The 21,162-nt window shown below is 43.4% G+C and overlaps 1 long non-coding RNA gene across 2 annotated transcripts in view; it reads left to right on the forward strand.

Annotated features, from left to right (window-relative positions):
- The window catches only part of LOC119566801, a 23,148-nt gene extending 3,222 nt beyond the window's left edge, over window positions 1-19,926 (forward strand). Inside the window, exon 3 of one of the 2 annotated variants that reach the window (XR_005226180.1) lies at window positions 19,534-19,926. This is a non-coding gene — a long non-coding RNA (uncharacterized LOC119566801). Of the gene's footprint in view, window positions 1-8,823; window positions 8,883-19,533 lie in introns of those variants that run through there. The other variant, XR_005226179.1, reaches the window with a different exon arrangement.
- The last annotated feature ends 1,236 nt before the right edge of the window (window positions 19,927-21,162 follow it).

The following is a 21,162-nucleotide window of genomic DNA, read 5'->3' on the forward strand; positions in this document are numbered from 1 at the left end:
ACCTATGTCTGAGCTATTGAAGTCCTCAAATCATGGTTTAAAAACTTCAAGGAGCAGAGAATCCTCCAGCAAGTGACCCGTGCCCCATGCTACAGAGGAAGGCGAAAAACCTCCAGGGCCTCTTCCAATCTGCCCTGGAGGAAAATTCCTTCCCAACCCCAAATATGGCAATCAGCTGAACCCTGAGCATGTGGGCAAGATTCACCAGCCTGATACCCAGGAAAGAATTCTCTTGGTAACTCAGATCCTACCCCATCTAACATCCCATCACAGGCCATTGGGCCTATTTACCATGAATATTTAAAGATCAATTAATTACCAAAATCATGTTATCCCATCATACCATCTCCTCCATAAACTTATCGAATTTAATCTTAAAGCCAGATAGGTCTTTTGCCCCCACTGCTTCCCTTGGAAGGCTGTTCCAAAACTTCACTCCTCTGATGGTTAGAAACCTTCATCTAATTTCAAGTCTAAACTTCCCAATGACCAGTTTATATCCATTTTTTCTTGTGTCCACATTGGTACTGAGCTTAAATAATTCCTCTCCCTCTCCGGTATTTATCCCTCTGATATATTTATAGAGAGCAATCATATCTCCCCTCAGCCTTCTTTTGGTTAGGCTAAACAAGCCAAACTCCTTGAGTCTCCTTTCATAAGACAAGTTTTCCATTCCTCGGATCATTCTAGTAGCCCTTCTCTGTACCTGTTCCAGTTTGAATTCATCCTTCTTAAACATGGGAGACCAGAACTACACACAGTATTCCAGGTGAGGTCTCACCAGTGCCTTGTATAACGGTACTAAAACCTCCTTATCTTTACTGGAAATACCTCGCCTGATGCATCCCAAGACCGCATTAGCTTTTTTCACAGCCATATCAGATTGGCGGCTTATAGTCATCCTATGATCAACCAATACTCCAAGGTCCTTCTCCTCCTCCGTTACTTCTAATTGATGCGACCCCAGCTTATAACTAAAATTCTTGTTATTAATCCCTAAATGCATAACCTTATACTTCTCACTATTAAATTTCATCCTATTACTATTACTCCAGTTTACAAGGTCATCCAGATCCTCCTGTATGATATCCCGGTCCTTCTCTAAATTGGCAATACCTCCCAGCTTTGTATCAATCGCAAACTTTATTAGCACACTCCTACTTTTTGTGCCAAGGTCAGTAATAAAAAGATTAAATAAGATTGGTCCCAAAACTGATCCCTGAGGAACTCCACTGGTAACCTCCCTCCAGCCTGACAGTACACCTTTCAGTATGACCCACTGTAGTCTCCCTGTTAACCAATTCCTTATCCACCTTTCAATTTTCATATTGATCCCCATCTTTTCCAGTTTAACTAATAATTCCCCATGTGGCACGGTATCAAATGCCTTACTGAAATCTAGGTAAATTAGATCCACTGCGTTTCCTTTGTCTAAAAAATCTGTTACTTTCTCAGAGAAGGAGATCAGGTTGGTTTGGCATGATCTACCTTTTGTAAAACCATGTTGTATTTTGTCCCATTTACCATTGACTTCAATGTCCTTAACTACTTTCTCCTTCAAAATTTTTTCCAAGATCTTGCATACTACAGATGTCAAACTAACAGGCCTGTAGTTACCCGGATCACTTTTTTTCCCTTTCTTAAAAATAGGAACTGTGTAAGCAATTCTCCAGTCATACGGTACAACCCCTGAGTTTATAGATTCATTAAAAATTCTTGCTAATAGGCTTGCAATTTCGTGTACCAATTCCTTTAATATTCTTGGATGAAGATTATCTGGGCCCCGCGATTCAGTCCCATTAAGCTGTTCGAGTTTCGCTTCTACCTCAGATATGGTAATATCTACCTCCATAGCCTCATTCCCATTTGTCATGCTACCATTATCCCTAAGATCCTCTTTAGCCTCATTAAAGACTGAGGCAAAGTATTTGTTTAGATACTGAGCCATGCCTAGATTATCCTTGACCTCCACTCCATCCTCAGTGTTTAGCGGTCCCACTTCTTCTGTCTTTGTTTTCTTCTTATTTATATGGCTATGGAACCTTTTACTATTGGTTTTAATTCCCTTTGCAAGGTCCAACTCTACTTGACTTTTAGCCTGTCTCACTTTATCCCTACATGTTCTGACCTCAATAAGGCAGCTTTCCTTGCTGATCCCTCCCATCTTCCACTCCCTGTATGCTTTCTGCTTTTTCTTAATCACCTCTCTGAGATGCTTGCTCATCCAGCTTGGTCTACAACTCATGCCTATGAATTTTTTCCCCTTTTTTTGGGATGCAGGCTTCTGACAGCTTCTGCAGCGTTGATTTAAAGTAATCCCAGGCCTCCTCTGCCTTTAGATCCATAAGTTCTTCAGTCCAATCCACTTCCCTAACTAATTTCCTTAATTTTTGAAAGTCAGCCCTTTTGAAATAAAAAACCCTAGTTGCAGATTTATTTTTAATCCTTCCGTTCAGTTTGAACTGAATTAGCTCATGATCACTTGAACCAAGATTGTCCCCTACAACCATTTCTTCTATGAGGTCCTCACGACTCACCAAAACCAAATCTAAAATGGCATCCCCTCTAGTCGGTTCAGCAACTGCTTGATGAAGGAATCCATCAGCTATCGCATCTAGGAAAATCTGAGCCCTATTATTATTACTAGTACTCGTCCTCCAGTCTATATCTGGGAAGTTAAAGTCTCCCATGATCACACAGTTTCCATTAGTATTTACTTCATTAAAAACATTAAAAAGGACTCTATCCATATCCAGATTAGATCCCGGCGGTCTATAGCATACCCCAAGCACTATCCCAGGGGAGGCTCTAATAGTTTTCTTCCCCAATGTAATTTTTGCCCAGACGGACTCTGTCTTATCCATTCCATCGCTTCTTATTTCTTTACATTCTACCTCATCATTGATATACAATGCTACTCCACCACCTTTACCTTTATTTTGGTCTTTCCTAAACAGCACATACCCTTCAATACCTGTAGTCCAGTCACAACTACTATTCCACCATGTTTCTGTTATCCCTATAATATCTGGTTTCATTTCCTGCACCAGTAGCTCTAGTTCCTCCATTTTGTTACCTAGGCTCCTCGCATTGGTGTACAAACATCTTAATTTTTGCTGTTTGGCCTCGCTCACATTCTGTACCCTATTAGGCACGGTCATTCTACAGCCGGTATAACCTATTAGACTGGTATCTACACTGCCCTTCCTCCTAATATACATTCTCCTACCCACAGCTGTATCCTTTCTTACTTCGTTTTCTTCCCTCTAAATGCTAAAATCTGGCGTGGAGATTACCCGGACATCTCCCAACCATCTCCCCTAAATTCCTAGTTTAAAGCTCTCTTAATCAGTTGTGCCAGCCTCCATCCTAGAAGTCTATTTCCTTCCCTACTCAGATGAAGTGCATCCCGAGAGAACTGTTCTCTGTCCATGAATGCCTCCCAGTGGCCATACATCCCAAAGCCCTCCTTATAGCACCACTGCCTAAGCCAACTGTTGATAGTCATAATTTTGTCACACCTTTGTTGCCCTTCTCTAGGAACAGGCAGAATCCCACTAAAGATCACCTGAGCCTCGATTTCCTTAAGCGTCTTCCCCAGCCTAGCATAGTCTTCCTTAATACTTTCCAGCGAGAATCTAGCCGTATCATTTGTTCCCACATGAAGGATAATTAGGGGATTCTTCCCGCTCCCTTTAGGATCCTTTTCAACCTCAGATCTACATCCCGTATCTTAGCACCTGGAAGACAGCATATCCTTCTATTCTCTGGATCAGCTCTGATTACAGGCCTGTCTATTCTTCTCAGTAAAGAGTCCCCGATCACATAGACCTGCCTTTTCCTGGTGACGGTGCTATTCTCCAGTCTATCCCCTGTTCCCTCTGGCTGCAAGTTCTTTCCATTCCTATTCTCCCTTGTAATCCCCTTCAGCCCTTCCTGTATCCTCTTGGGGCTCATATTTAGTGTAGTCTCCATTGACTCTTCCCCTTTTCCTATAGGACTAGCCGCTCTTCTCATGTTCCAGAGCACATGGCTGCTCTTAGAATAGCAAGAAAAATGCACATAGAGGAAAACTAATAAAGAATCAAATGTAATTAGATTTCATCCTGCAATATAAATGAGGGCAGAACCATAAATAAAACAGGAAACAATTCTGGAGCCTACAACGTCCAATGATTCAGAATGGGAAGGATCTTCAACTGAAAATGGAGCATGTTGGAATGAGCACAATGGGACAATGTCCCTTTAAAGTGAAGGGTTTTGGTCACCATTTAGGACGGAACCTGCCACCTGGAGTGGTGGGGAATAAGCTAGAGTTAGTCCAGCATCCACCATAACAAACTAATGGCGCTCTGACTGAGCAGGAGGAATATAGTGAGGCTGGCAGTGATAAGTAGAACAGATACCGTTGCGGATATTAGGGCTTGTGGAACAGGAGCTGCCATTGAATGACAGTAACACTGATTCTATAGGTTTCAGAGTAGCAGCCGTGTTAGTCTGCATCCGCAAAAAGAAAAGGAGTACTTGTGGCACCTTAGAGACTAACAAATTTATTTGAGCATAAGCTTTTGTGAACTCCAGCTCACTTCATCAGATGCATGCAGTGGAAAATACAGTGGGGAGATTTATATACACGTTATTTATATGCAAATTGGTGAGGATTTTTATCAAGCCTTCCCCAGGAAAGGGGATGTAGGACTTTGGGGGATATTTTGGGGGGAAGACATCTCCAAGTGGGCTCTTTCCCTGTTCTTTGTTTAACGCGCTTGATGGTGGCAGCATAGGGTTCAAGGACAAGGCAAAGTTTGTACCTTGAGGAAGTTTTTAACCTAAGCTGGTAAGAATAAGCTTAGGGGGTCTTTCATGCAGGTCCCCACCTCTGTACCCTAGAGTTCAGAGTGGGGAAGGAAACTTGACATGGTTATACAAATCTCCCCACTGTATTTTCCACTGAATGCATCCGATGAAGTGAGCTGTAGCTCACGAAAGCTTATGCTCAAATAAATTTGTTAGTCTCTAAAGTGCCACAAGTACTCCTTTTCTTTTTACTGATTCTACAACCTCCTTGATAGCTTTGCTTCTGCCCTAAAAGAGTATCAAGTGATTCACTGGGAGGGCGGACTTAGACTAGGACTCAAGAGGTGGGTTCAGCTCCAGGCTCTTCCGCAGTCTTCCTATGTGACCTTGGATATTACTTATTTATTGTATGATTGTAGCACCTAAGAACTCCAGTTGTGGACCAGGACCCCATCATGCTACACACTGTACAAACACAAAACAAAAAGACAGGCCCTGCCACAATGGCCTTACAATCTAGATCTAAGCCAAGAGACAAAAGGTGGATACAGACATACCAATGGGAGAGTAAAAGGAAACAAAGAGACAGTGTTGGTCAGCATGAATGGCAGTGATCTTAGCACACCAGCTATCTACATGGGGCTAACAGTTCCCTGCTTCTCAGGGGTGTTGTGAGGATAACTTCACTAATGTTTCTAAGGCTCTCAAATTCTGTGATGATGGGGGCCATATCAGTAACGAAATGACTTTGCTTTTAAGGAACTCTAGGATTCCAAAACTGTATCTTGAATTATTATGGAATAATTTATTCTGTTACAATAGTGGGAGAACACTAGAGGTCTTGGGTGAAATCCTGGCTCTATTGAAGTCAATGGGAGTTTTGCCACTGATTTCAGCGGAGCCAGGATTTCATCCTTTATCTACAGAAGTCCTCAGCTGCAGGACCTCCCTCAGCAAGACAACCACAGCTAAAAGCTTTTAAAAATAGAGCACACAGGCATGACGTTTTTTGGATATGAGACAGTTTTGTCGGCCTTTGTATTCCTGAATGAGAGGTAACATGCCTTGTAACCTATTCAAAAATGTTCTGGACCTGCTTATTCACACAGAGTGGAACAATGCAAATGATGTCTAGTCTGCAAAACATTTCTCTTAAAAATGACTGATGAGGCCATGTAAACCCATCACACATATTCCCTTTTGCAAATGTAAATGCAAATACTCGACTGATTTCCATATCTAGCCTAACGCAAGAACTCCATGGATCAGCTAGGTAAGCAAAGCACTACAATTGCATTGCTAAAAAATCAAGTATGTCTATAAATACAGCACGACATGGGGATAATTGTTGCAATTTATTTTATGTTCGCAACAGAGTAAAATATGAAGAAAGGAAGGCACACCAACAAAAAATGGAGTAACTCTGTGATGGAATTGGACACGTACTTGTATGCTGAATGCCTAAACAAAAATTTAATTAATATATTTTATTTAAAAAATAGAAAGAAATAGCAAAGCGAATTGAACTGAAGCACATCAAAAGCCAATTTGTTACTGTCAACCTAACTCTGCGTGGAACAGAATGAAACAAGGGGTCTTGCTGTTGTTGTTGTTTCTGCTGTTTAACACCATATTCTTTGTTTCTGTGTTTCAAAGACTTTATGGATCAAGAGATCACACAAGGTTCATGGACTTAGGACACACCACTATAGATTTGTTTGGTGAGGGCAGGCAATATTTCTCTGGACAGATGCAGAATTTTCTCTGGCAATATAGTCTGGCTGGGTCAGATGGTACAAACAGTCTCTGGGGCTCATGAAGACATTGGTTTCTTTTTGTGCTACTATATCTGCGTCTGTCTATGTCTATGGTGCTGTTTAATGTCCATCACTGTAGTAGACCAGAATCTGTGCTGCATCTCCCAGGAGTCACACAGCATAGACATAGCTACTGTTTCATGCCTCCATAATTCTAACTGCTCCAGAGGTTGGTATGGTCCCTGTCATAATTTAGAGCAACCCCAGAGTTGCTCTAATTTATACCAGACTAACCATAATATATAAACTAATCTGGCCATTCCCTGCTCCTTCCCTTATGGTGACCACTCCCACTCCCTGTCCTGCCTGCAGTACACCCCTATACCAGGGGCTATAGAGGAACATGGCATAAAACTGTGCACCTTTGCCCTACATTGCCCCTGTCTTGGGGGAAAATTTCTAGGGGCCAGAGTGGGGCTGAATCTGGCCCAGTATCTAGCCCAGTCATTCCCTGACTGGGAGATAAGTAGTTATAGTAATTCCGAATTAGAAAGTAATAGATGGCAAAAATGAAACCAGGGTCTTAATCCTTGTGTACCTAAAACTCCCAGTGAAGTGAAAAGCTTTTGTGTCTGTCAACAGAAAAAACTGCATCCTGAATTAGATACCTGTGTGGTAATCTGTTCAACTGCACCACTTACATATATCTAAAAGATGATCTTATCTGTACGTAGTCTGAGCCTCTGGGCATTCCTCACCTAAGCAATATTCAATAAAACCTTTAATACATGTTGAGAGCAATCTTGCTGCAACATCTTCCAAACATGTATATCGTTCAGTATCTATGATGGGTAAAATGCCTTGCAATCTCCATCTTCAGCCTTCGGCATCCTATTCATAAACTTCATGGACCTGCTTATTCACACAGCAGGAGACAATGCAAACAGTGGCTGAGTTTGTAACACTGGACAACTCTGAGTTTGTGGGGAGCAGAATTGTGTGGGGTATGTGCATTCGCCACTGAGCTATGGAAAACGCACTTTTCCTTGGATTTGTAAAGGGGAATGTTGCTTAACAAGTCTGAAGGAATTCCCAAGGAGGAGTAACGTCAAGGAACAAATCGGCAGTTGGACATACAAACCAAAGAGGCAGTATCAACTAGTTCAGTGGTTTTCAACCTCTGATCCCTGGGAGTCTGCAGACTATGTCTAAGATTTCCAAAGGGGTCCATACCTCCGTTCGAAATCTTTTAGGGGTCCGCAAATGAAAAGAAGGTTGAAAACCACTGGTCTTGTGCTTAGAGGAAGGGAAAGGGACAGTGAGCCAGGACTTCTGGGTACTATTCCCAACTCAGTGTGTGTGACGCTGAATAAATTACATTACCTCTCTGCATTTCTGTTGCCACATCTGTAAAATAATAATAGCTCAAAAAGGTACTGTGAACTCAGACATTCTTTGTAAAGATGTCTAAGGCCCTTTGTAAAGAACAGGTGCTATGTGAATTCACATGATTATAAGCACTGGTGGCTTTATTAAAAATTAAAAAAGAGAGAAGCCCCCGCTCTACCTATTAGCTCAGCATAGAATCCTAGAATTGTAGGACTGGAAGAGACCTCGAGAGGTCAGCTAGTCCAGACCCCTGCACTCATTGCAGGACTAAGTATTATTTAAACCAGCGATCCCCAAACTTTTTACCTCATGGCTCCAGAAGGGGGGGTATGAGGATATGGGTCAGGGGGCTAAGGCTGGGGCCACAGCTAGAGGTGGGAGTGGACCCTTGGTCAGGGGCTGAGGCCTGCAGCCATGGCCGGGTGCAGAACCGGCAGCCAGGACGCCAGGCGGGGGGCCAGCAGCCGGGTCCAGAGTCAGGAGTGGAGCTGGGCAGCACTCCCTCCCCGCTCCCTGTGGGGGCTGGTCCAGGCCCCAGCCCCGCCCCTGAATGTTACTTCACACCCCTCAGATTGAAGACCTCTTTTCTCGACCAGCCCTGACAGGTGTTTGTCTAATCAGCTCTTAAAAATCTCCAGTGAAGGTGGTTCCACACCCTTGCTGCAATTTCAGCCCATTGCTTCTTGTCCTAGCCTCAGAGGTCAACAAGAACCATTTTTCTCCCTCCTCCTTGTAACAATGTTTTATGTACTTGAAAACTGTTATCATGTCCCCTCTCAGTCTTCTCTTCTCCAGACTAAACAAACCCAGTGTTTTCATTTTTCCCTCATAAGTCTAGACCTTTAATCATTTGTGTTGTTCTTCTCTGGGCTTTCTACAGTTTGTCCCCATCTTTCCTGAAATGTGGTATCCAGAACTGGACACAATACTCCAGATGAGGCTTAATCAGCACAGAGTGGAGCAGAAGAATTACTTCTTGTGGAACTGCGGCCAATGGGAGCTTCGGGGGGAGGTACCCGCAGGCGAAGGCAGCACGCAGAGCCCTCTGCCCCCGCTTCCCCCAGGGGGCCGCAGGGATGTGGTGCCGGCCGCTTCCAGGAGCAGCGTGGGGTCAGGGCAGGCAGGGAGCCTGCCCTGGCCCCACTGTGTGCCACTGCCACCCTGGAGCTGCTCCAGGTAAGCGGCATTGGGCTGGAGCCGGCACCCTGAACCCCTCCTGCACCCCAACTCCCTGCCCTGAGCTCCCTGCCTCCACCCCAAACCACTGCCACACCCCGCACCCCTCCTGCACCCCAACCCCCTGCCCTGAGCCTCCTCCCTGCACCTCTGCCCTGAATCCCCTCCCACAACTCCACATCCCCTCCTGCTCCCCAACCCCCTTCTCTGAGCCCCCTTGTACACCCTGCACCCCTCCTCTGCTCCAACCCCTTGCCCTGAGCCCCTTTCTGCACACTGCACCCCCTCGCACACCCTGCACTCCCTCCCGCACCCCAACACCCTGTACCAGCCCTACATTCATGGCCCTGCATGCAATTTCCCCATCCAGATGTGGCCCTCGGGCCAAAATGTTTGCCCACCCCTCTTCTAGGTGCTATGATAATACAAATAATAAATAATAATTTTTACTGGTATAACTTGAGAGCAAAATTTGATTTAGCCCTAGAATCTTAAAAGGAACATAACAGATTTTTTGCAATTGAAGCAAACTATGCTATAGAATGGAACTGTAATGTAACAAAAGAAAACTTTGTCCTTTAGCCCTGGTTTATCCCAATTGTTAAGAGCTCCTTATGAAATTGTTGCCACCACGGGGAGCTTATTGTAAAGAAGGACTTTGGAACAGCTACTTGCGTTTAGCATTTCCACATTGCAGCTAATGCCAAAATCTTGCAAAGTTAAACAGCACAGGAAAGTTTCACACCTTTGAATTGCAAAACAGGCGCTGTTCTGTAAATATAACTGATAGAATCACAGTGTCGGGTACTTTGGGATAAATGAAAGCATCATTTCTACCTCCTGGGCTGCCTGTAGGAGACAGGAGCACCTGTCTGCATACTGAGGAGATACGCATTCGATTATGGGGGGGGAAGCAAAGTGAGAAAGACAATGCACTGAAATGCAGGTAACCAGCTGTTTAGGATCTGCTCCAGTCTGCTGCAAAATGCTATGTAGTTGTGGCTGCCTGGAGCCATTGTGTAGGTAGGCCATTAGGGGGCATTAGAGGAAAAGGTAAAAAGACTAGAATAGTACACAAATAAAGATCACTCAGTTGCTCCTTCCTCTGGTGTCCTGAGTCTCTGTACATTCAACAGTCTGGCCTGCTCCAGAGCTCCCACCAGGGAATTTGTCTCTGGCATGAAGCTCCGGTTGTTAGAATTCATTCTAATTAAGGGCCTAAAGACAGCACAGAAGGTGGACCGCGAACAGAACTCCCCAAGTTTTCACTCTCTTGTTCCGAGTCAAAATAAAGCACCATGACTGGCCCCCAGCTGAATCAGGTATATTGACCCCATGTTCAACTGTAATAAGTGTCGTTTCTTCCCTTAATCTCCCCGCACTCCCTACCCCAAAAAGTCTCATTCTGGATCATATCGAGACACTGATGACTATGACTCAGCATTTCTTCCCACAAAGCCCCACCGTGCTGTCCTGCTCATTCTGTGTGATCTCCGTTCCTTGAAAGCCTCCCCATCAGGGATTAAAATAAAGGGAGGCAGGGGAGAATGCAGCCCTGCTGTTAAAAGCAGGACTCCCCTTTCTCCTTGGCTGGTGATGCTAAAAGTATAAAGAACGCTTTCCCCACTCCCTGGCTTGGATGAGCTTCCCACAGCTCCTCGTCCTCTATGGCTGCTGTTATGAGAGCACCCCCTTTGCAGTCTCCTTTAACCACTGCTCCTCCCAGCTTAAAACGGACATCCAGGGCCACATTTCCAAACCAGATAGATGTACAGTTGTGTTTACAACTACCGCAAAAAAGGGAAAAAATGTGTTAAAATATTCACTTTCCCCCGCTCCTCCTGTGCTGCAGGGCTTTTGTGGCTTGCTCTTTTATCGCCCTGACTCGGCTATTAAGCATAATAAAATTGACTTCTCTTCTGGTTCTCTGATTGCAGCTTGGAAAAAATGGTACTTGTTTTAGGAGTGAATAGAGTCTGCTGCACACTGGTGATAATTTCTTTCATTGTCCTGACTCCTGGTAGAATTAGAGAAATGTAGAGCTGGCAGGGACCTCAAATCCAGCCTCCTGCTTTGAGGCAGGACCAAGTAAACCCTGACAGGTGTTTGTCCAGCCTGTTCTTAAAAACCCCCAATGGTGGGTATTCCACAACCTCCCTTGGAAGCCCATTCCAGTATTTAACTACCTTTCTAGTTACAAAGTTTTTTCCAACTATCTAACCTAAATCTCCCTTGCTGGAGATTAAGCAGATTACTTCTTGTCCTACCTTTAGTGAACATGGAGAACAATTGATTACAGTGCTGCTTGTAACAGCTTTCCTGCAGCTTGTGTGTGTGTTTTTTCTTCTCTTGGGAAGAAAGTGTCATTAATTATTAATTTATTCATATCATTGTTTAATTAATTTGATTTAATTAATTTATTTATTAGTTTGCTTCATTTTGGCAATGGGGCATGAATGAATAAAAACTAGCTAACCTCCTCCACCCACCCCCAAGATAAATAAGAGCTGATAGTAACACATTGACAATAGTTTTCTAACCAGCAGAGTACAAACTGGTTTAATCTAGTTTAATTACTATCCAACTGGTAAAGTCATAGGTGGTAAATCAACAAAAGGCTCATTCTTAATAAGGAAAAGCCACGGGAGTCTATATTATGAAATGGGGATGTTATAAAATGCAATTCAAGAGAGAAATATATACATAAAGGGGGGATAAGACTGGGCTGAAGACAGATACAAATTCAAGCTAAAAGGCTCTGCTCCAAAACTTCTGTCTTATGCTTTCATCGGGCCAGGGACTTGCTGTGATATTGCAAAAAACTTGATTTATGTTAAAGTAGCCTTTTTAAAATTAGTTTGGCACCACTGTGTGGCAGACCTGGGCACTGCTGCTGCATGAAAAATTCTACAATCTTGATCTAACGTCGTGGTTAAAATAATGTCAGCTTTGCTAGATGCCCTCTTGGTGAGCAAATAACGTTCAAAGATTTGAGTGTGAATCAATACTCTTCCCATTCTGGCTTGTCACAAATACATCTGAGATTTTTTGCCTTGTAAATGAAACAATCAGCTAATCAGCCCTGGTTTATATAATTACTCTTCCAGCTAAGACTAATTATTACCTTTTATTATGTTGTTTCACTTAAGTAGCTAAGAAAAGTGTGGCCGGTAACCGGTGCTTGGATTATATAAACAACCAGTAGTGCTGCCATGCAGATTAATACTCATCGGGAATAAGCATATTGGTAGAAAAGAACCAACAACCTAGAGGATATTAAATAAACACCTGCACTCCCCCCATGCTACTGCCTTGAATTCACATTTCACTTTCTGTTACAGGCAAGGATTTTGATTCTGATTGACTTTTTTGTAGTTATTAATAATTTAATCCAGCTGTTTGTGCCTGAAACTGAATGTTTATGATTTAAGCACTGCAGAAGTCACACCAGAGCTGAATATGACCCATGAAATACAGATAACCATGAAACTTTGCTGCAGGATGTCAGATGATTTCAGAAAAGTTCCTACCTTTAATCATACACTCTTCTTTAGTGTCTAATTTTTTTTATGATAAAGGGCATAGTTATTTGTTCAATTTTTTTTGGCTTTAGCAGCAACATTAGTGAGATTTAAAAGAAACCAGTAAATATGTGTAACTCTGATTTATAACCCTGATTAGTGTCCTGTGGGAACAGTCCAAATAATAATAGGAAACACAGTTGTATTTGTCTTTGTGTTTTATACAGCACCCAGTTCGTTGTCAACATTAAACAAATAACATTTAATGATAATAACAACTAGGGACTATACAATATCGTAGGTTATCTTTAACCTAATATTGTCTCAGCAATAACTCTATGTACATGCTATTCATCTGCCTAACTTCTCTCATTTTTGTAGCAAAGGGCTTCCAGCTCCAACAACTATTTATCAGGGTTTACGACCCCACTTCACAATACTGTCAATCTGAACTATTACAACAATAAATAATGAATAAAACAAAATCATACAAACCAGTATTAACTGGAGAGGTGGAACTTTTGGTAAGAGGTTTCAATTATATAGTGCTTGTCCACCTGTAGAGTCCCATGGCACATCGCAAAGATGGGTAAATACCTCATTTGGGTGCTTTAGGTCCACATTTTCAAAAGCAGACTGCAGTTTTGGTGGCCTGCATTTCTGAGTGCCTGGGGCCAGATTGGCCAAGGTGCTGAGCACCCTCAGCTGAGTTTGAAATTCAGACAGGCTTTCCTGAGACAGTCTCCCTGTCCACAGTCCTGAATCTTCCCACAGTAGTCTGTGCTTTCATGCTAGTCCACATTCTGCTTGTGCTTGGATTCAGCTTTAACGTTAATATTGTCCTGTTTTTGTTTTTCCATTCAGCAGCAAATCTATCAGACCCTGCAGTAGTACAAACATCCATGCTATCAGATTCCATTGCAGAACTCGGCATGAAAGACTTTTTCTTAGGTGAGGTACTACTGCTGTGCCTTCATCAATCCACTCTCATCGCACAGCCAAAAACTCTTCTTTCTGATGGGCTCAAATCTGAATAAAGACTATCATTTCGTCTAACATATTCTAGGTTCCTACTATACGGCTCTCATTACTCTCCCCAAATCTCACCTGACTGGAAAAACCATTATAATTTTTTCCTAAACAATTGCCATCAGTGGAGCTTCAGCATCTGTAAGACATTTCTCTGTAAAGAGGGCTTTATTTAATTTCCTCTCCTAACATAAACATTTCCATAAATGCAAAGAGAACATAAGAATGGCAATATGGGGTCAGACCAAGGGTCCATCGAGCCCAGTATCCTGTCTTCTGACAGTAGCCAATGCCAGGTGCCCCAGAGAGAATGAACAGAACAGGTAATTATCAAGTGATCCATCCCCTATTGCCCATTCCCAGCTTCTGGCAAACAGAGGCTAGGGACACCATCCCTGCCCATACTGGGTAATATCCATTGATGGACTTATCCCCCATGAATTTATCTAGTTCTTTTTTGAACTCTGTTATAGTCTTGGCCTTCACAACATCCTCTGGCAAGGAGTTCCACAGGTTGACTGTGCGTTGTGTGAAAAAATACTTCCTTTTGTTTGTTTTAAACCTGCTGCCTATTAATTTCATTTGGTGACCCCCTAGTTTTTATGTTAAGTGAAGGAGTAAATAACACTTCCTTTTTTTACTTTCTCCATACCATTCATGGTTTTATAGACCTCTGTCATATCCCCCCTTAGTCATCTCTTTTCCAAGCTGAAAGTCCCAGTCTTATTAATCTCTCCTCATATGGCAGCCGTTCCATACCCTAATCATTTTTGTTGCCCTTTTCTGAACCTTTTCCAATTCCAATATATCTTTTTTGAGATGTGACAAGAACTGCACAAAGTATTCAAGATGTGGGCGTACCATGGATTTATATAGAGGCAATATGATATTTTCAGTCTTATTATCTGTCCCTTTCTTAATGATGAGGGGGTTTTGCCACTAGGGCATGGGTTTGATTTTTCAAAGGCTTCTTCTTTCTCTCAAGTCCCAAACTGCTTTAAATTCAAAAGTGCTAAGGAGAAGGTTTAACTTTAATAATAAATAGATGTTTTTGTACCTCCTCCACTGTGAATTTAAAATTTTAATAGATATTAAATACAACAGAGTTTCTCTTTGAGCTTTTTGTTTGCAACATACATTTTCCAGCTCTGTTTAAATGGTAATGATGTTAATGCCCTACTACTCTGAGCAGCTTCAGTTTTCATCAGCACTTGAGGGATCCTTGAATTCAAACTGAGAAAGATGAGGCTGCAAAGACCCCAGGCCTCTCATAAAAGAATATTGTGAGTCAGGGCAGTTTGGCTTCCAAGGCCATTTCTACAATGCTTTGATTGCTGCACCTTCTTGCAAACATTCCTCCAATAGATGTACAGGAAAACTTGATGCCAGCTAAGAGTGCCAGTCGCAAGGGCATTAGCTGTCTCATCTGAGTGGACAGATACTAACAAAGCATTGTAGTAAGGTTGGACTTCTCTTCCAGATTAATAGATGCAGTCATTCTGAGAGAAGAGAACGTCCAGACAGACCTTGAAGATGGAGAAGAAAAGTTTTGTGATCAGGATGAGATTTCTGAAGATAAGGTTCCTCTGGTAGAGAACAGGGGTCCCTAAAGGTAGAAAATAAATATTTTTGGTAGGTAAATGGGGAAGATCAATTCGTAAAATTTTCTTTGTAACTTTAAAGCAGGTGTAATTCCCTGAAGCATACTTAAAATGTGTTGCTAGAAAACTGCACAGCAATGGAAACTTTTAACTTGGCACATCTGTTCCCCATGTGTCTTAAAGCCTGATTTGCTGGCTTGAATGGCATAATTATGTTTTTACTAACTTTTATGGCTAGGGTGACAAATGGTATGGAAGAGCTATCTGAACTTCACTGTGCCTCATTTGGCATGAACAAAATTATCAGCTGCAATACAAAGGGACAGTCTCTCAATCCGGTGAGAAAGACAAAGGCAGAATTCCTGGTTAAGTTTGCAGATTTAGCTGTTCCAAAAGAAAGGCATATTCAGCCCAGGTGCAACTCCTTTGCACCCACTTAACACTGGGTGTTTTGTCACTTTAACATGAGGACCTAATTTATAAGCATCACTTTTCTGCCTGGCTTCCCTTTCCCACTCATAACACATCCCAGACTGTTATAGGATGACTCATGTCAAAGGTTTTTAGCTCCCCAAATTCCTTTTCTCTTTATTACCCTCTGTGGCCCTCGGCTCTTGGGTTGCTCATGAGCTTTGATTTTCTGCACATTTGGTTCATTTCTGTCTATTTCTTCTCTAATCTCAAGCAATATGCTTCCCATGCTAGATCTACGGAAACAGGAGTCTTCTAGGTTTATGTTGTAAATAGACCTATCCCATGGAACAATTGAGGGGGCTGATGATGTGTTTACAAATGGGATCCCAGCTGCCTGGTTGGAATTAGGAATGTAATCAGGAGTTCTAGTTCATGAGATGAATGCTAGATAGTACTAGTAGAAAGTTTAACTATCAATAGATTTTTAGGCAGGGATTTTCAAAGGAACCTAAACAATTTAGGCACCCATCTCCTATTGAATGTCAGTGTTAGTTGGGCCCCCTCATTCTCTTAGATGCCATTGAATCCTAACTGTAGTGTCCTGTATTCTCAGCAATACAGGGGGAAGGATCCAATGGTCACAGTAGTCAGCATCCCAGTCTTTATACACCAGACAAAATGGCATTATTTCCCTGAGGGAAAAGTGCAATGGTAATTCCAGGGTCTCAAGTGTCTTTTACTCATGCGTCCTACTCATTGCTGTTTGTTCTGTGTGTCAGCATCGCAGAAGTGACCCATAAATATCACCAGCAGAAGTGGGAGTTGGAAATTAGCTCATATTTCCACACCTGCAGGCATCCGTACCCCAACCCCAGAGAATGCTGAAAGAAAAGAGCGAGAAATACCCAGGAACAAGTCAAGAAAGAGCCCAGGTCTTTCTCCCAAAGAGAATAGCATAGAGTTATTCATTCTAATCAGCCAGGCTAGCAGACAAATGAAGTGGAGAAAATGACCTGACATCTGGGCTGAGATTGGCCTTTTGGAGGTGTGATTTCTCTCCCTGAAATGGCAAGCAGGGGGAGGTGGCGTTGTTGATTCAAATGGATAACTAGAAGTAGTTCTTTGGAAGGACAGATTGGTTTGCATGAGGGACTGATTCATAGGGTTGGGGAGGGGATTGCTCTCCTTTACTTCATTCTCTTCTGGGTAACCTGCGACTTTTCCTGGCTTTCAGTCAGTATTTTCTTAGGGGTTGGGAGACTGAAGAGAATGAGTAGAGAAAAACGTCCAAGGTCTGTAGTGATAATTAATGGGTTGGGGATTTTTTTATGTTTAATATTTCTTTAAAGAAAAATTGCCCTACAGACCTGGACTCAAAGTCCCACCTATCCTGCAGATGGGCTGAGGGGGAGGGAAGAAGGGAAGATAGTTATAAACCAAAACAGCCCTCAGTGTAACATAGAGCAGTCTTAGGCTGCTTTACCTTCCCCCCACCGAGGAACTGCCAGAGCACAATGTGCTCAGCCCTGCCCTTGGCATGACCCCATCTTGCCCCCAACATGCCCATCATACAGGGTGGAGAGGGGTAGGAGTTTGTTACATCAGTTGTGTACCACCAGAGGATTCCCCTCTGATGGATGCATCCTTAGCTCCTCCTTTCTAGCGATTTTTCAGCTTTTTTCGTGTGTTGTTGTTGAAAAGGAAGCTAAGGATCAAGGTCATCATTTCTTATAGGAAATCACTGTTATTCCACATTGCAGGGCAGGGGGAATTTTAATGACCTGAGACTGTAGCACACAACACAGAAAGTAGGTATGAATAACACATGTAGCAGATCTATACACTATAAAATGTAATGCAAATGTAATATTTAGAAGATGGTAGACACATACCGCAGAGACGTACGTGTAGCCTTCCATCTGCATGCACAAGCCCTGTGTCCTGTTCGGTACATCAGACCTAAGTTATATAGCAGGACCTTTAGGATTATACAGCTGTCTATCCCCAAGCATCCCCATCCATTGTGGTCTCCCATGCCAGGCAAGTCCAGTACCAGTACTGCAGCTTCCAGGGTGTTTTATTTATTTTGATATTCAATTCAAGAGAGTATCCACCCCGATCTCACCTCCTGCCCCCAATTTTCATTGCTCGGTGTGCTGCAGATTTGAGTATGGACAATAAATAGCCATTGTGGAAGTTGGAAGGGGCGGGAGTAGCTGAAGGTTTGGCCAGCTGGGTAAGCTGGCGCTTTTGGTGCTCAGGAATGTGTGACAAGTGGATTTGGATTTTGGCAACTGGGAGGGTAGGGACAAAGGAGAAAGACCTTCAGTTCTAGATTACGGTTGGCCTTAAAGAAGTCGTCCAGGTGTTCTTCTAGCTCCTACCTTATGTGGAATAGGAAGCACCAATATTAGCCCTTCCAGCCCAAGGGCCCAGAAGTATTTATAAGGCCCCCCTGACTATATAGAATCTGAGGTGCTCGTAAACACTAGTAGATTTATCCTCACCCCGCTCTGTGAGGGAAGGACATTTTATTATCCCTTTTTTACAGTTGGGGAACTGAGACACAGAGAGAGAGTGATTTGCCCAAGGTCACACCTGGAGTCAGTGGCAGAGCCAGGAATCTCACTCCGACCTTCCCACTCCCAGGCCATTGCCTTTATCACAAAACTATCTGAGTAACTTCCTCTTATTCTGAATTCAAGGAGAGCTCTTTGTGTCTGTGTGTGAATGGGGAGGGGGGCAGGGCGGGATTAAGTTTCCTGGGGCATAAAGACAGTGAATGACTACCACCATTAGACATCCTAGAGAGAGCAGAGTGGGGGCAGGGCACATCCAAAGTAGGGGAGGGTGCGTGCTGCACCCTTTCAAACTATGTTACAGCCTCTGCTCTGGCATTCTCATGTCCCCATTGCTCCTAAAGGCATTCTGGCCGAGTCAACTAGAATCCTTTCTGGGTCTGTTAGTGGGCCACAACATCTTCAGACCAGCCCTCTGCCTTCTTTCCCCTCTACCCCACCTCCTAGTGCATTTACTGCTGGTAAAAACCAGAGCAGGGCCCTTAACATTATCATTGCTCAGTGTAAAAGACAGGATTGCTAGTGGGGAAAATATCCCAGATCACTTCCTTCTCCATCTGTCAGGAGACGGTATTTCTTGGAACAGCTGTGTTTCCTAATTTCACTGCCTGTTCTCTGGATCCCTGCCAGACAAGCATTACTCTTCCATGAGATTTATGTTGCTCATAAATTTTCAGCGATCAACTCCACTGCTAGGGGTCTGGAGTGAAATAACTGATTGCACTAGGAAGTGTGTGTCCTAACCGCAGAGCAAGGCAAAAATAGCTTCCTTTGGATAAGGTATGCTTCACGATCTGTCCTAGGTAGCACAGATTTACACAATTTAAAAGCTGCTTCATTCTCTCCCAGATGTGGTTGCCTTTCAGCAATGGATTTTGTATCTAATTCTTAATCCATGATTTTGTACCTTAATGCATTGCACCCACAGTTCTGTGCCAAGGCTTCATTTGGACATTTTGTTGGCAGTTCATTGCAGCCAAAGAACTGGTGGGGGCACAGTTCATCGCAGGCATCAAACACAAACGGAGGCCCAGCTTGCATGTAGACCTCTAATGAATTTGCCTCAGGTTGCAAAAGGAAGCCTATGGTAGGGGCAGGAACTTATCTGAAGTATCCCAACTTTGGAGATGTAGGGTCATGTCTCTCCTTTCTATTCCTGTTGCTTTGGTCTCTAGAAGCCTCTTTACTCTCCTGAGTTCTGTACATATTTGGTATGTTAACATGCTTAATATTCTTTGTATGCTTAATATGCTTTGTATGCTTAATACAGAACTGACAAGTCCTATCTTGGCTAGCAATTCAAAGGAAGCAGCAGTGAGCCTGATCATTCCCCCAAGATATGCCTGCAAAGGGAAGCCTTCCTGTATGCATCTCCCATTCCCACATGGAAAGGAGCGCCAACCAACTGCACAGCACCATCTTCCCGTTCTCAGATGGCATGGCTGGCACTCCACAGGTCTGATGATCCATTCAAGCACAGTGGGTGTGTACTGGGTGTGAAGTTCATCATTTTTCCACTCCCCGCATAGAGGATATATGGTCTGTGGCTGTATTACTTTTCTGCCCTTTTCTCCCCCACTCAGATGGGGATCTTGAATACAGAGGGTAGTCCTGGGGGGCTTCCAGGGAACAGAGGGTGGAGCTCCAGACACCCAGAGTTGATGTAGAGTTGTGGAGCCTTTCACTCTAGGATCCCTTATATCCCTGCCTAGGATACATAAGATCCCAGGACTTCTTGGAGTTTAGTACCTCTGCCCAGATCTGGGGTGGGGGGGTTGGTGGGAGAGAGAAGGGGCAGGTGGCTGTGATGTTTCCCAAAGGTACCCCCCTGGGTACCTGAGGCACCTTCCTACCAACCTTCCTTAACATGAACAAGCCTTGTCTGTGCCTAGCAGGTGTCAACATCCTGACTCCACCAGCCACAGGTAGACAAGCACTCTCCCCTCAGCCCACACAAGCTCCGCTGTCCCTCTGCAGGTTAGTGATAGGCACATGCCAACCCCTGGTCATCCAAACATCTCCCTGGAGTGTACAGATCCAGATCCACAGCACACTTGCAGAATTACCAGACCCGCTGTTCCCAAAGGAACAGGACACCACAGCTTACCGCTTAGACCACAGCTCCACTTACCACACAGCACTTGGGTTGGTTTATAGAGAAAACAAGCATATGTTTATTTAACAATGACTGGAGATTCAAATGCTAGCCAGCAGAAATGTTGGAAACAAAGGGTTACATATAAAATAAAATCATAACACACACACTAGAGCCTAAACTTAACTAATAGGACATTATTATGTCATGAGGGCAAAAGCTCACCCAAAATCCTTCCAACGTGTTACAACCAGGCTTGGCTGTGATCTTTTGTTCATGAAGCAAGCCCACTGTCAGCTTCATTACTAGGTGAAGGATATCAGGTGTCTCCTTGCATTTTCCTGATATACCAGACTAATTATTTTAGCTTAGTCGTAAACCAGACACCCTCCTGCTATGTGTTCCTTCCCCCAGATTTTGTGTTTCTTGTCAGCTTTACAATCTTGATCAGCTGGTGAGTCCATATGCAAATAGACTTCCATTGAAAGACACACAATACACAACTCCTTACATATTATCTGTACACACATTTCACAATAATTATGGTGATCAGTGTGACACAGCCCTTCCATGACATTCTCTGGCAAACGAGTATGTAGCTACCAGACCCAGGGGACCCTCTAACTCTTATGCACCCCTCTATCCTCTGCGAGTGGGCACCAAGAGCTTGTTCACAGTGGTAAACCCCACACTACGACGGAATAATTGGAGAGAAATCTCTGCAACGAAAACATTACTGAGATTTACTCTTTCTGCAGCCCGACGTTGCCCTCTGTGGAGATCATTGGCTCCCATACTAGCTAA

Source organism: Chelonia mydas, chromosome 7 (assembly GCF_015237465.2).
Source record: "Chelonia mydas isolate rCheMyd1 chromosome 7, rCheMyd1.pri.v2, whole genome shotgun sequence".
Classification (NCBI taxonomy): domain Eukaryota; kingdom Metazoa; phylum Chordata; order Testudines; family Cheloniidae; genus Chelonia; species Chelonia mydas.